The sequence below is a fragment of the Capricornis sumatraensis genome, chromosome 19, assembly GCF_032405125.1.
Source record: "Capricornis sumatraensis isolate serow.1 chromosome 19, serow.2, whole genome shotgun sequence".
Classification (NCBI taxonomy): Eukaryota; Metazoa; Chordata; class Mammalia; order Artiodactyla; family Bovidae; genus Capricornis; species Capricornis sumatraensis.
The window spans coordinates 61132661-61153292 of NC_091087.1; the positions used below are offsets into that span (position 1 = coordinate 61132661).

At 38.8% G+C, this 20632-nt stretch overlaps 1 pseudogene; it reads right to left on the minus strand.

The window, feature by feature from the left end:
* Positions 1-408: 408 nt before the first annotated feature.
* Positions 409-1525, minus strand: LOC138095011 (14-3-3 protein zeta/delta-like; annotated as a pseudogene).
* Between the last annotated feature and the right edge of the window lie 19107 nt (positions 1526-20632).

The following is a 20632-nucleotide window of genomic DNA, read 5'->3' on the forward strand; positions in this document are numbered from 1 at the left end:
TTAATATACATGTCAAAAAAAATCTATTTGTGGGCAGCAGGCAATGGCACCCCACTCCAGTACTCTTGCCTGGAAAATCCCATGGATGGAGGAGCCTGGTGGGCTGCAGTCCATGGGGTCGCTAGAGTCGGGCACGACTGAGCGACTTCACTTTCACTTTTCACTTTCATGCACTGGAGAAGGAAATGGCAACCCTGGTGGGCTGCCGTCTATGGGGTCGCACAGAGTCAGAAACGACTGAAGCGACTTAGCAGCAGCAGCAGCATGGATAACAAATGTGTAAATTTCAAAATGCGACAGATGAGAGTTGGGAGGCTGGGTAATTTGCCCCTCCTTCTGCTGTTTCAACACTTTGGCATCCAGTGTTCACAATGTCAAGTTACCTCTCAAGCCTCTCATTTGGCATGCCTAGCATGTTACCATGCTATCTTTGTGTGATTCTTAAATGTATGAAGTTCAGCAATGGCATCATCAAAAGCTGACCATCTATCAACAGATTAATATATAAAGAAATTAAGGCATACATATATGATAGAATAGTATTCAGCCATTAAAAAGAGGGAAATTCTACCATTTGCAACAATATGGATGGACCTTGAGGACATTGTGCTAGTGAAATAAGTCAGACTGAGAAAGAAAAAAAAAAAAATATATATATATATATATATATATCTTCATATACATATATCTCACTTACATGTGAAATTAAATTCATAGAAACAGAGTCTGACTTGTGGTTGCTGGGGGGAGAGTAATTGAGTAAAGATGGTTAAACGGTACAAACCTCCAGTTATAAGATAAATAACATATATTATTTTCTAACATGTTGTCTAACCTATAACATGATGACTATAGTTAATATTGTATTATGTATTTGAAAGTTATGAGAGTAAATCTGAAAAGTTCTCATCACAAGGAAAAAAAGTGTAACTATGTGAGGTGATAAATGTTAGCTAAGCTTATTGTGGTAATCATTTTGTAGCATATGCATTTTTCAAAACTTCATGTTGTACACCTTAACATAGAGTGTAATATGTCAATTATATTTCAATAAAACTGTAGGGGAAAATAGCTCTTTTTGCAAGAGAGCAGGCTTTCTCCAGGAAGTTCAGAATTGTACAATAGAACATAGAGAATTTACAGCCCAGACCCAATACAATAGGATGTTTTTGGTTGCATTTCCTTTTTCTGACTTGAAAAGCTTCTTGGTAGGCTTGCTGTGACTGATCCATAATCCTTTCTTGTTGTCACCACCAGTAACCTGAACCAAGTAACAGTAGTAGTCTCCTTTCATTTTCAAGTAAATGACTTTGTCTGGGCTTGTGAAACGCTAGGGATGAAGGGGTTTTTTTTTTGTTGTTGTTCAAAAGAGACAGTAAATCACTTGCATATATCTCAGAGCTCACTGTCGCCTTTCTCTCTGTTTTCTCAAGCCATTGGAACCTTCCCTCATTTTTTCAGCACTTGAGACAACCCTCTAAGATGATCTATGGGCTCCTGCAACATTTTCATAAGCAACTGAGAGAAGATGAATTCAGCTTCTTACTCAGACTTCATGAAGGCAGCCATGTCAACGTATCACTAAGCTTGCTTGCCCAGTTTGACATTTGCACCAGCATATTTTCCACAGTGACTGGAAGTTTGAGTCAGAGGTGGGTCATAGTGGATAGAGAGGGGTTCTGCTATCTCTGAGCATTGGCAGTGGCAAGGCTAAAATTGTCCCTGGATCCTGCTACTCACAGATTCTATCTTAAATTTGTAGCAAAGTGAATATAAAAGCAGTAATACTTATATTATGTCCTCGTCCTTCAATTTGTTAGGTAGTTAGCATAGGGAAAAGGAGTCCAAAATGGCGGTGGCTAAAAGACAAGAAAGAGAAAAGCCCATGAAAATAAAACAGAGGAAGATCAAATGAAGGTCCCAGGACCTGAATGAGGACTTCAGGTAGAACAGCACTCCTGACTAAGCCCAATTTGCATAGCGTAGGCCCAGGAGGGAGAAAAAAACATAAAAAGAGAGCCAAAGGGCTCTCTCTCTCTCTCTCTCTCTCTCTCTCTCTCTCTCTCTCTCCCCACACACACACGCTGGGGTGTTCGTCTCTTCACGTCTTTAGATCGATGTGCCCTCACGCCTCGAAGATGGATTTTCCTGCTATCTTCTAAATAAAATAGAGCTGTAGTGCTGAGCTGTAACACTGATTTGTCTAAGAGCTATAACATGGTCCGTTCGAGACCTGAGAGCTATAACACGGTCTGTCCAAGACTCAAGAGCTGTGACACACCAAGGGGGCTTTAATGTCCGTCACTCCAAACCTTTGTTGTGACGAGACGAAAACCGAGGAGCATACACTCGCCTGACAAATTCACCAGAGCAGCTTCTTTTTCCTTGTGGAAGAGTATTCCAAACTGAACCCATGAACTCTTGCAGAAATTGAACTCAGAAAATGATAAATATTTATCCCATCACCAGCCTTTTCAGTAAAATTCTCTAGCCTTTTACAGAGTTTGGGAATAATTCTTAGTAATTCAGGTGACTGCCTTGGGTGTCTCTGCTTCATTCTAAATCAGTGTTACCATAAATATAGTATTTGAATAAAAATCAGCTTTTTCTCTATCTACATTTTTCTTTTAAAAATCCTTGAAACCTCTGTAGTTACAACAGTTGTATATAATACAACAAAGGTATAATTATGTATTGTCTCTAATTAACTACATAGCTTAATCCTTAAATTTACCTGTGCCGGACAAAGAATGTTGCCTGTTATATCAATAAACAATAGATGTTACAACCATCAAGCCATTGGCCACTGCAACAGCCCCCACCATCCAAGGGGATTCAGATTGGAGAAAGGAGGATACTAGCCCTAGATAGTTCAGGTGCAAATCAAAGGAATGATTTCAATGAGTTTAGACACTTGCATCTCTCATGCATCTAAGGTACTAAATTCATGAACTTGAGATGCCTGGTGTTTCTTTAACAGTGATCTTTCCATGTTCTGACTCCCTGTTTTATTTGCTTATTTGTTCTTTTAGCAAAACTCCTTTATATTCTGGCTCCTCCCTCACCTCTTCAGAATAGTCCCTCAGGGCTATCTGAGACTCCTTTCCCAAGCTTAAGTCCTCAGTATCTCTGCTAAATAAAACATAATTCTTAAGTTTTAGGTAGTGCACCTTTTTTTTAAGTCATCAGCTAATTAATGCAAACATTTCCAGAAATTGAATGTTTTTCTTAAAAGTAACTTGCACTGTGGTTTACTACCCTATGTTAGAAGAATAAGCAAACTTAAATCTTTTCAAATATATAATTTCAACATGATAATTTAGCAAAACGTGGCATGACAATTTGAAATTAACATGTAACTTGTAATTTTATACATTAAAAATGCACAAAATCTTTGATAACTTTTTAAATCTATTCTAGTAAAGCCAACTGTGCTAATGATTAAAGTTAGATATATTAAAAAGACTTTAAAAATCCCATTTAGCTGCCCAGAAAAGAATCATTATCACAAAACCAAATCATCAAAAATCACAATAATGAGACTCAAATAAACTTACTGTATTATGCTACAGTATTTATCCTTAAAACAAATAGAATTGCATGTATTTTCATATAAACAGACATCACAGACCCTTCCTGTAAGTTATTAAGTTATTGCTTTGTATCATGATGATAGGTAAGGTAAGTGAAAGTCACTCAGTCGTGTCTGATTCTTTGTGACCCCATGAACTATACAGTCCATGGCATTCTCTGGGCATAATACTGGAATCGGTAGCCTTTCCCTTCTCCAGTGGATCTTCCCAACCCAGGAATCAAACCAGGGTCTCCTACATTGCAGGCAGATTCTTTACCACCTGAGCTACTAGGGAAGCCCCTAGTTTAAACCCTGTTTAGACTATAAACTCCTGATTTCCCTTAGAGCAAGTACTTTAGAAGGCTTTCCATCATGAACTATTTATCTGTCCCTTTGAGATATAAATTTTCTCCTAGCCTTTTGCCCATTTTACAACTCAAGAATGTCTTTCTCAAGAACCTGGGAATCATCCCTTTGCAATTTAATCATCAAGAAAGACAGGGATCCTAACTCCCAGTCTTTGTGGGAAGATAGAAGTCTATTTTTATAAGTACCATTAGCAAACACAGATGGCCTAATACACTGAACAACCTCCTCTGAAGTCCTCCAATACTTTTCCATCAGCTCAGCAAAGGGCTTAAAAATCCTCTGGCCTCTGTTTCCCAGGGTTGGGTTAAATCTCTCTACCCTATTGCCACAGACTTGAATAACACCTTTCTTTCCTGTTTAACTCTGTCCAGCATAATTTTTCTTTGACATTGTCTATAGAATTTTTGACTTTATCCAAGAAATATGTTCATTAACTTCCAACTATTTGCAAGGTCCTATCTTGAGGCACTATTAAAATGAATGTTCCCCCTTAGAGGTTATATTTGAATGTAAATACAGAGGGTCTTAAAAGACTATAATTTAGAACAAGTTTTGCTCCAGTGTTTTCAGATTCTTTTTTTTTTTTTATTACCTTCTCTAGCTAAAATGGCTTCCCTGGTGGCTCAGACGGTAAAGCATCTGCCTACAATGCAGGAGACCCGGGTCCGATGCCTGGGTTGGGAAGATCCTCTGAAGAAGGAAATGGCAACCCACTCCAGTACTCTTGCCCGGAAAATCCCATGGACGGAGGAGCCTGGTAGGCTACAGTCTATGGGGTCACAAAGAGTCGGACACGACTGAGCGACTTCACTTCACTTCTAGCTAAAATTAGTATATTTTCCCTCTTTCCAGGTACTTCAAAAAACACATGGAGTTGCAGAATGAAAAAAAATTGTCCAAATCCTCTAGCCTAACTGATTTGTTTTCTTAAAAGTGTATGGTTTTAGATTTTATATTTAGGTCTATAATTCACTTTGTATTAATATTTTATATAATGCAAGTTTAAGATTAGACTTGTTTTTGGCACAGAAGTATGCAATTATTCCAGGCTACTTCTTGAAAGCAATGACCCTGTCTCCAGTTGATTGCCTTTGTGTTTTTGTCAACTCTCAACTTTTCATATTTATGAGACTATTTCTAGACTTCTTAAATTCCACTGATTTGCTTAACTTTATGCCAATATCCCAGTCTTGATGTTGTAGCTTTACAATAAACCTTGAAATCAGGTTGTATTAGCCATTCACTTCTTTTCTTTATTAAGCATCTTTAAATTTGGGGGTGACATGTATTTCTCAAGGTCCCCAGAGAAAGAGGACACAGCAAAGCTATCTGGATATGAGAAGACATTTTTGGTCTAAGCCATTTTGTGATCTAAAGGTGGTCACAATGCTTGTCCTTGAACAGGTCTCAGCAATTAATGACTCTAAGGGAACAAAAGAGTACAGAAACACTGCCTGTTTTCAGACAAGGAAAGTTGTTCTCAGTCATTTAGCTGGGTCCCACTCTTTGCAACCTCATGGACTGCAGCACACCAGGCTTTCCTGTCTTCACTATCACCCCGAGTTTGCTCAAACTCATGTCCATTGACTAGGGGATGCCATGCAACCAACTCATCCTTTGTTGCCCCCTATTCCTCCTGCCCTCAATCTTCTCCAGCATCAGGGTCTTTTCCAATAGTTGGCTTTTCCCATCAGGTGGCCAAAGTGTTGGAGCTTCAGTTTCAGCATCAGTCCTTCCAGTGATTATTCAGGATAGATTTCTTTTAGGATTGACTGGCTTGATCTCCTTGCTGTCCAACACCACAGTTCGAAAGCATCATTTCTTTGGTACTCAGTCTTTTCTTTGGTACTAGTCTTCTTTATGATCCAACTCTCACATCTGTATGTGAATACTGGAAAAACAATCTTTGACTAGATGTAACTTTGTCCGTAAAAAAGTAATATCTCTGCTTTTTAATATGCTGTCTACATGTGTCAAAACTTTTCTTCAAAGGAGCAAGTGTCTTTTAATTTCATTTCTGCAGTCATCATCCGCAGTGATTTTGGAGCCAAAAAAAATAAAGTCTGTCACTATTTCCATTGTTTCCCCATCTATTTGCCATGAAGTGCTGGGACTGGATGCCATGAACTTCATTGTTTTGAATGTTCAGTTTTAAGGCAACTTTTTCACTGTCCTCTTTCATCTACATCAAGAGGCTATTGGTTCCTCTTCACTTAATGCCATTCAGTTCAGTCCAGTCGCTCAGTCATGTCCGACTCTTTACGACCCCATGAATCGCAGCATGCCAGGCCTCTCTGTCCATCACCAAATCCCTGAGTTCACTCAGAATCACGTCCATCGAGTCAGTGATGCCATCCAGCCATCTCATCCTCTGTCGTCCCCCTCTCCTCCTGCTCCCAATCCCTCCCAGCATCAGAGTCTTTTCCAATGAGTCAACTCTTCACATGAGGTGGCCAAAGTACTGGAGCTTCAGCTTTAGCATCATTCCTTCCAAAGAAATCCCAGGGCTGATCTCCTTCAGAATGGACTGGTTGGATCTCCTTGCAGTCCAAGGGACTCTCAAGAGTCTTCTCCAACACCACAGTTCAAAAGCATCAATTCTTCAGCACTCAGCCTTCTTCACAGTCCAACTCTCACATCCATACATGACCATAGGAAAAACCATAGCCTTGACTAGACGGACCTTAGTCGGCAAAGGAATGTCTCTGCTTTTGAATATATTATCTAGGTTGGTCATAACTTTTCTTCCAAGGAGTAAGCGTCTTTTAATTTCATGGCTGCAGTCACCATCTGCAGTGATTTTGGAGCCCAAACAAAATAAAGTCTGACACTATTTCCACTGTTTCCCCATCTATTTCCCATGAAGTGATGGGACCGGATGCCACGATCTTCATTTTCTGAATGCTGAGCTTTAAGCCAACTTTTTTGCTCTCCACTTTCACTTTCATTAAGAGGCTCTTTAGTTCCTCTCCACTTTCTGCCACAAGGGTGGTGTCATCTGCATATCTGAGGTTATTGAGATTTCTCCCGGCAATCTTGACTCCAGATAGCGTTTTTTCCAGTCTGGATTTGGTAATAAGGAGTTCATGATGTGAGCCACAGTCAGCTCCTGGTCTTTTTTTTGTTGACTGTAAAGAGCTTCTCCATCTTTGGCTGCAGAGAATGTAATCAATCTGATTTTGATGTTGACCATCTGGTGATGTCCTCGTGTAGAGTCTTCTCCTGTGTTGTTGGAAGAGGGTGTTTGCTATGACCAGTGCATTTTCTTGGCAAAACTCTATTAATCTTTGCCCTGCTTCATTCTGCATTCCAGGGCCAAAGTTGCCTGTTACTCCAGGTGTTTCTTGACTTCCTACTTTTGCATTCTAGTCCCCTATAATGAAAAGGACATCGTTTTTGGGTGTTAGTTCTAAAAGGTCTTGTAGGTCTTCATAGAACCATTCAACTTCAGCCTCTTCAGCATTACTGTTTGGGGCATAGACTTGGATAACTGTGATATTGAATGGTTTGCCTTGGAAACAAACAGAGATCATTCTGTCATTTTTGAGATTGCATCCAAGTACCGCGTTTTGGACTCTTTTGTTGACCATGAGGGCTACTCCATTTCTTCTGAGGGATTCCTGCCTGCAGTAGTAGATATAATGGTCATCTGAGTTAAATTCACCAATTCCAGTCCAGTTTAGTTCGCTGATTTCTAGAATGTCGATGTTCACCCTTGCCATATCCTGTTTGACCACTTCCAATTTGCCTTGATTCATGGACCTGACATTCCAGGTTCCTATGCAATACTGCTCTTTACAGCATTGGACCTTGCTTCTATCACCAGTCACATCCACAGCTGGGTATTGTTTTTGCTTTGGCTCCATCCCTTCATTCTTTCTGGAGTTATTTCTCCACTGATCTCCAGTAGCATATTGGGCACCTAATGACCTGGGGAGTTCCTCTTTTGGTATCCTATCATTTTGCCTTTTCATACTGTTCATGGGGTTCTCAGGTCAAGAATACTGAAGTGGCTTGCCATTCCCTTCTCCAGTGGACCACATTCTGTCAAACCTCTCCACCTCAGTGGCTACATATCAAACAACATCTTTGACTTTCTTACAGAATTAAAACCCTCAACAAATGGAAGATGCTGGCATTCTTCACTTCAGACAAGACCACCTGAGGGCAGGTTAAATGACCAGAGAAGCTCATCAAGTGACTTCCTGACACATGGTTAAAGGAGTGTAGGACCATGTTGTTGCTGTTCAGTGACCAGGTGACTTAAGGGTGGCAAATTTTCCTACTTTGCAGAACACTTGTCTATTTCAAAATTCAAAAAACATTCAACATTCGAAAAACTAAGACTTTTTTTTTAAATAGTGATAAATAATTCTAACAATATTAGAACCTCTAAAGGTAGGGAACATATTTATTTTCATCTTTATCTTTAAACTCTGGGAGGGTATCTGGCCTATTATTAGAGATTCAATAACTGTCTACTGAGTTCATAAATGAATTAGAGGATGAATAAACAGAATAGTAAATAGATTTAATACAAATGAAGATATTCTATGGTGTCACAGAAATCTAACATTCACATCTCTTTTATATAGGCACACTTTTTCAGGGTTAATTTTCTTTTTATAAATAATATAGATTATATAATATATTAATTAATTATCTCAGATATACTGTTAATCAGAACTCATGTCTTCCTTCCTAATCGATTTCACGACTCAATCCTAAATTATCCATGGTGAAAAGGTACTGGATTTAAGACAAAGGTGTCTGAAATTCTACAACCAAATTTTAGCTCTGAGACTATTCTTAGAAAACAGTGGTTGGACGTTAAAAAATCAAGGCATTTAACTTATCTCATTTTCAAAATAAATAAATCTGTTTATCTTAATAGGAATGAGAAGATGCCATGAAAATTTTTTAAATATGGGGCTTAATTCCCAGATGATGCTGTTATGTTGCTGTTAAAGTGCTGCACTCAATATGCCAGCAAATTTGGAAAATAGCAGTGGCTACAGGACTGGAAAAGGTCAGTTTTCATTCCAATTCCAAAGAAAGGCAATACCAAAGAATTTTCAAAGTACTGCACAATTGCATTCACTCACACACTAGCAAAAAAATGCTCAAAATTCTCCAAGCGAGGCTTCAACAGTACATGAACCTAGAACTTCCAGAGGTGGAACGTGGATTTAGAAGAGGCAGAGGAACCAGAGATCAAATTGCCAACATCTGCTGGATCATAGAAAAAGCAAGAGAGTTCAGAAAAACATACACTTCTGCTTTATTGACTACACCAAAGATTTTGACTATGTGGATCAAACAGAATGGAAAATTCTTAAAGAGATGGGAATACCAGACCACCTTACCTGCCTTCTGAGAAATTTTTATGCAGGATAAGAAGCAACAGTTAGAACTGGACATGGAACAAATTGGGTTTGGATGGCAACAAACGGTCTGGTTCCAAATTGGGAAAGGAGTATGTCAAGGCTGTATATTGTCACCTTGCTTATTTAACTTATATGCAAAGTACATCATGCAAAATGCCAGGTTGGATGAAGCACAAGCTGGAATCAAAATTGCCAGGAGAAATATCAATAACCTCAGATATGCAGATGACACCATCCTTATGGCAGAAAGCAAAGCCTCTTGATGAAATTGAATGAGGAGAGTGAAAAAGTTGGCTTAAAGCTCAACATTCAAAAAACTAAGACCATGGCGGTGGCTTCACAGGCACAGGAGGGCCTAGAGGAGTCATCCCACGCTGAAGGTCAGGAGGGGCAGCTGTGAGGAGATACCCCTCATCCAAGGTAAGGGGCACCAGCTGCACTCTGCTGGAACAGATGTGAAGAAATACCCCATGCCCAAGGTAAGAGAAACCCAAGTAAGATGGTAGGTGTTGCAAGAGGGCATCAGTGGGCAAACAGACTGAAACCATACTCACAGAAAACTAGTCAATCTAATCACACTAGGACCACAACCTTGTCTAACTCAATGAAACTAAGCCATACCCGCGGGGCAACCCAAGACGGATGGGTCATGGTGGAGAGGTCTGACAGAATGTGGTCCACTGGAGAAGGGAATGGCAAGCCACTTCAGTATTCTTGATCTGAGAACCCCATGAACAGTACGAAAAGGCAAAATGACAGGATACTAAAAGAGGAACTCCCCAGGTCATTAGGTGCCCAATATGCTACTGGAGATCAGTGGAGAAATAATTCCAGAAAGAATGAAGGGATGGAGCCAAAGCAAAAACAATACCCAGCTGTGGATGTGACTGGTGATAGAAGCAAGGTCCGATGCTGTAAAGAGCAGTATTGCATAGGAACCTGGAATGTCAGGTCCATGAATCAAGGCAAATTGGAAGTGGTCAAACAGGAGATGGCAAGAGTGAACGTTGACATTCTAGAAATCAGCGAACTAAAATGGACTGGAATGGGTGAATTTAACTACTGTGGGCAGGAATCCCTCAGAAGAAATGGAGTAGCCCTCATGGTCAACAAAAGAGTCTGAAATACAGTACTTGGATGCAATCTCAAAAATGACAGAATGATCTCTGTTTGTCTCCAAGGCAAACCATTCAATATCACAGTTATCCAAGTCTATGCCCCAAACAGTAATGCTGAAGAGGCTGAAGTTGAATGGTTCTATGAAGACCTACAAGACCTTTTAGAACTAACACCCCAAAACGATGTCCTTTTCATTATAGGGGACTAGAATGCAAAAGTAGGAAGTCAAGAAACACCTGGAGTAACAGGCAACTTTGGCCCTGGAATGCGGAATGAAGCAGGGCAAAGACTAATAGAGATTTGCCAAGAAAATGCACTGGTCATAGCAAACACCCTCTTCCAACAACACAGGAGAAGACTCTACACGAGGACATCACCAGATGGTCAACATAAAAATCAGATTGATTACATTCTTTGCAGCCAAAGATGGAGAAGCTCTTTACAGTCAACAAAAAAAAGACCAGGAGCTGACTGTGGCTCACATCATGAACTCCATATTACCAAATTCACACTGAAAGTGAAGAAAGTAGGGAAAATCGCTAGACCATTCAGGTATGGACTAAATCAAATCCCTTATGATTATACAGTGGAAGTGAGAAATAGACTTAAGGGCCTAGATCTGATAGAGTGCCTGATGAACTATGGATGACATTCCTGGCATTGTACAGGAGACAGGAATCAAGACCATCCCCATGGAAAAGAAATGTACAAAAGCAAACTGGCTGTCTGAGGATGCCTTACAAAGAGCTGTGAAAGGAAGAGAGGCGAAAAGTAATGGAGAAAAGGAAAGATATAAGCATCTGATTGCAGAGTTCCAGAGAATAGCAAGAAGAGATAAGAAAGCCTTCTTCAGAGATCAATGCAAAGAAATAGAGGAAAAGAACAGAATGGGAAAGACTAGAGATCTCTTCAAGAAAATTAGGGATAACAAGGGAACATTTCATGCAAAGATGGGCTCGATAAAGGACAGAAATGGTATAGACCTAACAGAAGCAGAAGATATTAAGAAGAGGTGACAAGAATACACAGAAGAACTGTACAAAAAAGATCTTCACGATCTGGATAATCATGATGATGTGATCACTAATCTAGAGGCAGACATCTGGGAATGTGAAGTCAAGTGGGCCTTAGAAAGCATCACTGCAAACAAAGCTAATGGAAGTGATGGAATTCCAGTGGAGCTATTTCAAATTCTGAAAGATGATGCTATGAAAGTGCCGCGCTCAATATGCCAGCAAGTTTAGAAAACTCAGCAGTGGCCACAGGACTGGAAAAGGTCAGTTTTCATTCCAATCCCAAAGAAAGGCAATGCCAAAGAATGCTCAAACTATGGCACAATTGCACTCATCTCACATGCTAGTAAAGTAATGTTCAAAATTCTCCAAGCCAGGCTTCAGCAATACATGAACTGTGAACTCCCTGATGTTCAAGCTGGTTTTAGGAAGGGCAGAGGAACCAGAGATCAAATTGTCAACATGTGCTGGATCATCGAAAAAGCAAGAGAGTTCCACAAAAACATCTATTTTTGCTTTATTGACTATGCCAAAGCCTTTGACTGTGTGGATCCCAATAAACTGTGGAAAATTCTGAGAGAGATGGGAATACCAAACCACCTGACCTGCCTCTTGAGAAATCTGTATGCAGGCCAGGAAGCAACAGAACTGGACATGGAACAACACATTGGTTCCAAATAGGAAAGGAATACGTCACGGCTGTATATTGTCACCCTGCTTATTTAACTTATATGCAGAGTACGTCATGAGAAACGCTGGACTGGAAGAAACACAAGCTGGAATCAAGATTGCCGGGAGAAATATCAATAACCTCAGACATGCAGATGACACCACCCTTATGGCAGAAAGTGAAGAGGAACTAAAAAGCCTCTTGATTAAAGTGAAAGGGGAGAGTGAAAAAACTGGCCTAAAGCTTAACATTCAGAAAACGAAGATCATGGCATCCGGTCCCATCACTTCATGGGAAATAGATGGGGAAACATTGGAAACAGTGTCAGACTTTATCTGGGGGGGGGGGGGGGGGGCTCGAAAATGACTGCAGATGGTGACTGCAGCCATGAAATTAAAAGATGCTTACTCCTTGGAAGAAAAGTTATGACCAACCTAGATAGCATATTCAAAAGCAGAGACATTATTTTGCTGACTAAGGTCCGTCTAGTCAAGGCTATGGTTTTTCCTGTGGTCATGTATGAATGTGAGAGTTGGACTGTGAATAAAGCTGAGCACTGAAGAACTGATGCTTTTGAACTGTGGTGTTGGAGAAGACTCTTGAGAGTCCCTTGGACTGCAAGGAGATCTAACCAGTCCATTCTAAAGGAGATCAGCCCTGGGATTTCTTTGGAAGGAATGATGCTAAAGCTGAAACTTCAGTACTTTGGCCACCTCATGCGAAGAGTTGACTCATTGGAAAAGACTCTGATGCTGGGAGGGATTGGGGGCAGGAGGAGAAGGGGACAACAGAGGATGAGATGGCTGGATGGCATCACTGACTCGATGGATGTGAGTCTGAGTGAACTCTGGGAGTTGGTGATGGACAGGGAGGCCCAACGTGCTGCGATTCATGGGGTCGCAAAGAGACGGACACAACTGAGTGACTGAACTGAACTGAAGTGAACTGAATACATTTGGAGTTATATTAATATATAACCTTCCTAAAACAGGGAAATTGATTCAGTGGGAAAATAAATAAGCTAGATGTATTAAAGATTCTGATCCCAAAGTAAGTTGGAAGACTTTATGAGTCAATCTAAATGAGCATCTTTATAAAATGAGAAGGGTAATAAATTAAGACAAACTCTCCCAGAAACAAAATCAAAATCTAGCAATTATTAAATGATTTTGTCTCTGGGTCTGAACTGAACACAATAGTGAGGAAAATAAGACTAATCATCTCTTGTTACCTAAGGAAATCTGGAAACTATAGGCAATGGTAGCGATAATAATATTAACAATAAAAATACACACACACACACCTGCACACACCAGACTTCACCATGCCTTCTCAATGCCTTGCAGGTGTCAAAATTCTCTTCTGAAACTCCTCTTTTTTTATTTGTTTGAAATTTTATGTCTTTTTTATTAATTTATATACAATAAATTTGCTTTTTTTGGTATAGAAGTCTATGAGTTTTAATGAATGGATAAAATCTTAGATCACCATGATTAAAATATAGAACAAGTCTATTAGTCAAAGAAAATTTTTCTACATTGCCCCTTTGTGGTCAACACCTCACACACTCCCAATCCCTAGAACCTTCTGATTTCTTTTCTGTGCTTTTAGCTTTACCTTTTCCAGAATGTTTATGTTTTAGATGAAAAATTAATTAAGTCAACCTAAGAAAGAAATAGAGACATTTATTTGAGCCAATCTGAGGGTTAAAACCCAGCAGATAGTCTTTCAGAAAGCTCTGAGGACTGTTCTGCTGGATAGAAGTCAAACCACAGCTGTACATGTTTTTGAGACAAAGGGTCACACATCAAAGTAACAGACTGACAGTTTACATGGTCCAGATCTGCACATACAAGGCAAGCAGTGGGTCATCATGACTCCTGACAGGATTTAGCAAGGAATCTTGTCTCTTAAGGAGTTACCTTGCTGGCATGAGAAGAAAATTGCTTTTTGGTTGAGGAGGTATTCTTTCATCTTCTAAGGATGTCTAGTTAATGTATAATGGAGATGCACAATGCACACTAAAAAGAGTTAGTGGCCCAAATGGGCAGAGAGAATTTTATATGAAAACATTTTCTTATCCAGCCTTAAAAATAACTTTATCTCATATCTATACATGGGAGGGAGGCAAGAAAATAAATCATACAATAGTCTTTTGTGACTGACTTCTTTGCTTAGCATAATTCATTTGAGATTTATCTATATTACTGGTTTGTATCAATAGTTTATTTCATTTTATTGATGAGCATTACTTTATTGTATGAATATATCATAGTTGGTTTATCCATTCCCATGGTGAAGGATATTAATTATCTCTGTTTGGGGCAATTATAAATAATGCTGCTAAAAACATTCACTCTTAGGTTTTAATGTACATACAAACTATGTGTCTCTTGTGGAAATAGTAATGAGATTGCTATTCACTACTATTGCCACAAATACATTTAACTACATAGTAAACTGTCCAACTGTTTTCCAAAGTAGTTGCACCAATTTTGCATCAGCAATTAAGAAGCATTTCAATTGGCTCACATCCTCATCAGTTCGGTTCAGTCATTCAGTCGTGTCTGACTCTTTGTGACCCCATGAACTGCAGCACGGCAGGCTTCCTTGTCCTACACCTACTCCCGGAATTTACTCAAATTCATGTCCTTTGAGTTGGTAAAGCCATTCAACCATCTCATCTTCTCTCATCCCCTTCTCTCACCTTCAATCTTGCCCAGTATCAGGGTCTTTTCCAATGAGTCAGTTCTTCATATTAGGTGGCCAAAATATTGGAGTTTCAGCTTCAGCATCACTCCTTCCAATGAATATTTAGGACTGATTTCATTTTGGATGGACTGGTTGGATATCCTTGCTGTCCAAGGAACTCTCAAGAGGCTTCTCCAACACCACAGTTCAAAAGCATCAATTCTTTGGGACTCAGCTTTCTTTATGGCTCAACTCTCACATCCATACTTTTCTACTGGAAAAACCATAGCTTTGACTAGATGGACCTTTGTTGGTAAAGTAATGTCTCTGTTTTTCAATATGCTGTCTAGGTTGGTCATAGCTTTTCTTACAAGGAGCAAGTGTCTTTTAATTTCATGACTACAGTCACCATCTGCAGTGATTTTGGAGCCCCCCAAAATAAAGTTTTTCACTGTTTCCACTGTTTCCCCATCTACTTGCCATGAAGTGATAGGACCAGATTCCATGATCTTGGTTTTCAGAATGTTGAATTTTAAGGCAACTTTTTAATTTTCCACTTTCACTTTCATCAAGAGGCTCTTTAGTTCATCTTCACTTAATGCCATAAGGATGGTGCCATCTGCATATCTGATGTTATTGATATTCCTCCTGGCAATCTTGATTCCAGCTTGTGCTCCATCCAGCCCAGCATTTCTCATGATGTACTCTGCATATAAGTTAAATAAGCAGGGTGACAATATACAGCCTTGACGTACTCCTTTCCCAATTTGGAACCAGTGTTGTTCCATGTCCAGTTCTAACTGTTGCTTCCTGGCCTGCATACAGATTTCTCAAGAGGCAGGTCAGGTGGTCTGGTATTCCCATCTCTTTTCCACAGTTTGTTGTGATCCACACAGTCAAACGCTTTGGTGTAGTCAATAAAGCAGAAGTAGATGTTTTTCTGAAACTCTCTTGCTTTTTTGATGATCCAGTGGATGTTGGCAATTTGATCTCTGGTTCCTCTGCCTTTTCTAAATCCAGCTTGAACATCTGGAAGTTCACAGTTCACGTATTGCTGAAGCCTGGCTTGGAGAATTTTGAGCATCACTTTACTAGCATGTGAGATGAGTGCAATTGTGCAGTAGTTTGAGCATTCTTTGGCATTGCCTTTCTTTGGGATTGGAATGAAAACTGACCTTTTCCAGTCCTGTGGCCACTGCTGAGTTTTCCAAGTTTGCTGGCATGTTGAGTGTGGCACTTTCACAGCATCATCTTTTAGGATTTGAAATAGCTCAACTGAAATTCCATCACCTCCAGTAGCTTTGTTCGTAGTGATGCTTCCTAAGGCCCACTTGACTTCACATTCCAGGATGTCTGGCTCTAGGTGAGTTGTCACACCATCGTGATTATCTGGGTTGTAAAGATCTTTTTTGTACAGTTCTTCTGTGTATTCTTGCCACCTTTTCTTAATATCTTCTGCTACTGTTAAGTCCATACCATTTCTGTCCTTTATCGAGCCCATCTTTGCACGAAATGTTCCCTTGGTATCTCTAATTTTCTTGAAGAGATCTCTAGTCTTTCCCATTCTATTGTTTTCCTCTATTTCTTCGCATTGATCACTGAGGAAGGCTTTCTTATCTCTCCTTGCAATTCTTTGGAACTCTGCATTCAAATGGGTATATCTTTCATTTTGTCTTTTGCCTTTTGCTTCTCTTCTTTTCACAGCTATTTGCAAGGCCTCCTCAGACAACCACTTGGCCTTTTTGCATTTCTTTTTCTTGGGATTGTCTGGATCCCTGCCAGACAAGGTCGTGGTCCATAGTTCTTCAGGCACTCTATCAGATCTAATCCCTTGAATCTTCATCAGGAATTGCTAATGTCAGCTTTTTGTTTTGTTTTAACTATCTCACTGTGATTTTAATTTTTGTTTTCCTAGTGACAAATTACACTGAGCATGTTTTCATATGCTCAGTTGTCATCTTTATATCTTTTCTACTAAAATCTCTGTTCAGATATTTTTTCTACTTTGAATTGAATGGTTTGTTTTCTTATTTTTAAATTTTGAGTGTTTTTTATACATCTAGTGGCTCCTTCTGAATTGTAATTACAATAGGCAATGAAATCTCCATCCAAGATCTTATCAAGAAACTCTTACACATAGTTAGGTGACTTGTTCAGACTTTTGTAGTAATCTGTCATAGCAGTAAATCAAATCTATGTTTTATCCAATCATGCTTTTATTCTACCTCTACTTCTTTGATGACAATGTAAATTGTTGTACATTTTTGGAATTTTATCAGTGTCTACCTCAACTTGAAAATGTATAAACCCTTTGACCTAGGAATGCCATTTCTCAAATAATTAATCAGTTACTTAATGTATCAAAAGTGAACTTTTGGACTTAGGATAATGTTACTAATTGGTGTTCTGAAACTGTTAATGGATAATAAATGTTAGCAAAATTATATACATAGTTTGATCCATTTTTTAAATAAAAATTATATGCAAATCTACTGTCAGTAAATATTCACTAAATGTCTTCTGTTTGCCAGAAGTAACTGTGCTTATACAAGGAATACAGAAATAAGCAATCATGCTCTCAGAAGAAAATAAAAATCACATAAAAATGCATTAGACCTTATGGATAGAAAATAAAGTAACAGTTTGGGGGACAGAAAAAAGAAAATCAGGATCATGTGAAATATATCTCTGAAACATCCAAAATAAATCAGTTTGCATTATTCCTCATGGGCATCTGATAGTAAGGTAAACAGTGAACAAATATACTATAGTGACTAATCTTTGTGTGGAGGCAGAAGCAGCTGGTTCTAGAAGACAAAAGTTCAAATCTTAGTTATGTCAGTTTCTACCTGTTTTAAACCTCATCTATGAAATGTGGATTCTACAATTACCGTGTGAGTGAAATATTCCAAGGCAGCATAATGGCTGTCACAGAGTAAGCATAAAATAAATGTCAGCTGCCATTATTGTTACCATTATTATTACTGTAACTGAGCAGGACCCTACTGGGACCTTCCCATGACAGACCCCCACCCCATGTTTGCTACCTGCCTCTTGATTGTAGAAAAAACTTTAGTCTCCCAGGCCTCACCTGAGTCTCACAAACTGGCTCAAGAATTAATGACAGAAGAAATGTGAAATTTAGTAACAAAAAACATCAGCTGGGCCAAGAGAACTGGTGACAATTTAAACAATAGAAGAGCCATATAGCAAAATCATAGAATCTTTAGTCTTTCTACAGGACATAGATAACAGTGTCTGATGCCCATTCCTGAGCTGTTTTGCAGATACTGAATATCCCACCAAATGGTAGAAATACACTGCAAGACAACTGTGAACACACAGCCCCCAGACTGTCTGGAGCCTGACAATTGATATTAATTAACCCTTGTGACAACACCTTGTTACCTCACCGTCCATCAACCAGAGCATTATACACCAGCTGATCACACACCCTGTGACTCTCTCTTTCAACTTGCCTTTAAAAACCCTTCTCTGAAATTTACCAGGGTGTTTGGGTCTTTTAAGAATGAGCCACCCATACGTCTTGTTTGGCCCTTGCAATAAACCTTTCTCTGCTCCATACCCCAACATTTTTTTGGCCTCACTATACATTGGGCACATGAATTTGAGTTCAACAACATATCTGCTATCTGAATGAATAAAAAATGGTAATTTTCAGTCAGGCATATCAATGATTTTTTCTGTATCTAAAGCAGACTTTGATTTCTAGGCATTTAATTTTAGAAATGTATATTTCTTTACATTATTTATTATTAATTAAAGATGAATATTTTGTGAGGGTCATGGGAGTGGGGAGATCATTTGAGATATTCCTCATTAATATTATCTTCCTTTATAAGTAGAAGGATACAAAATTTACCTATTAAAGAAATATGCTTGAACACTGAAACAGTAATATTGGTATCCCTGAAATAAAAGGCTTGGTTTGCAAATAATAGGAAGGTTGCAAAGGGCTTTGAAATTTCATGGCATCTGAAAGCTATAATTAAGGGATCAGTAATGACCACAATTGCATAAGGATCATATAAAGAAATGAGTCACTCATCCTAATCCTTAATGATATTGGAAAGGAAAGGTTACATACTGGCAAATTTGTTAACATTTTCCTCACATTTCAAATCTGTTCCTGAAAGATAAGTGCAGCTGCTACAGAGAGAATTAAAAGATAAAAGCAGTCTTGGGTTCTATAAAACTTAAAGATAAAGATGTTATCCCTGAGGTCTCCCTCAATGCCTACGCATGATGCTTCTGCAATTAGCATCAGCAGTTGATGTTATAGAAATGAACTGCTGAAAGGGCATGCTGTTGAGTAAGGAAATCCTCTAAACAGAATGAGACAGAAGTTTTATTTTATTTTATTTTCCATAAAGCAAGGGGGAATAATAATAGGAATTCATAAAGTATGCTTTGATTGCAAACTGGTCACCTAAGAGTGTTTTTCAACTGCTCACTATGTTGTCATGTTGCTAAACTCTCTTGACTTGGAAAAAATAAATATGCACTAGACAAAGAAATTCTTCAAATATCTTCCTGAAATTATTGAATTATGTGATACAGAGTGACTATAAATCTGTTTTTATTATTTCCCCCTTTTCTACTGCTTTAGCTTTATTTTCACTTCAGAAGGAAAAGGAAAGTGGTTGTTAACGTGACATCAGAGACACAGTTTCAAAGATGTGTCCCCTGTGGTCTTCCAATCCCACTTGCTGTCTCCATAATTCAGGAAGAAACAAGATTACCTGTTTCATTCCAGCAACTTGACAGCTCTCCTAGTTGAGCTAATAGATTGTAAAGCCCCTCTTAAGTACTTTAGACAAAGAATGCAGTTGTATTCCTGCTTCTGAGATTCTTAATAATTAAACTTGAATGTGTGCTGTTACAAAAGGCTTGTCTCCTTTTAAATCTCTTTGAGTTTATTTTCTACAAAAGAAGTTAAATTTTCAAGAATGTTTATACCCTTAATTGCAAACTCCTTAAAGACAGGGACTGTTTACTCTTTTTATATCCTCTGCACCTAATACAGTGCCACCCACAATTGTCAGTGCTCAACAAATATGTAAGGAAAGGGAAGAGAAAGGGAAAGGAACAGGGAAATTTCCTACAGTGAAATAATATCCAGACAGCATAATTCCCTGAACTGTACCCTTGTTCTGCTCAAGAAATTTTAAATATTAAATTGAATTTTTCATTTAGCCATAAATATGAATTTATTTAAAATTATTTAAAACCTATCCTACCTGAGCCAATACGTAGCTTCAGAGAATATTTAGTATTATGCTGTAACCTCTTTTATGCCACTCTTCCTAAAAATATCATTTGTTGAAATCACCGTCCCTCATTTAAAAAAAAAAAAAAAGATGTTTGGGGCTTTCCTTGTGGTCTAGTGGTTAAGAATTAGCCTGCCAATGCAGGGGGACGTAGGTTGCATCCATGGTCTGAAAAGATTCCATATGCCATGGGGCAACTAAGCTCATGTGACGGCAACTACTGAAGCCCACACACCCTCGAGACTGTGCTCTCCAACAACAGAAGCCACTGCAGTGAGAAGCCCCGTGCATTGCAACTAAAGAATAGCCCCTTTTCACAGCAACTAGAGAAAGCCCACACACAGCAAGGAAGACCCAGTGCAGCCAAAAATACATATTAAGTAAATAATTTTTTTTTAAGTTTGGACTGTTTTTTTTCATATACAAAAATTATACATGCTAAACACAGTCTTCTCATCTTTGTTTCCCTAGCACCAGATAGCTACATAGTTAGGGTTTGGTAAATGTTGAACTGAATC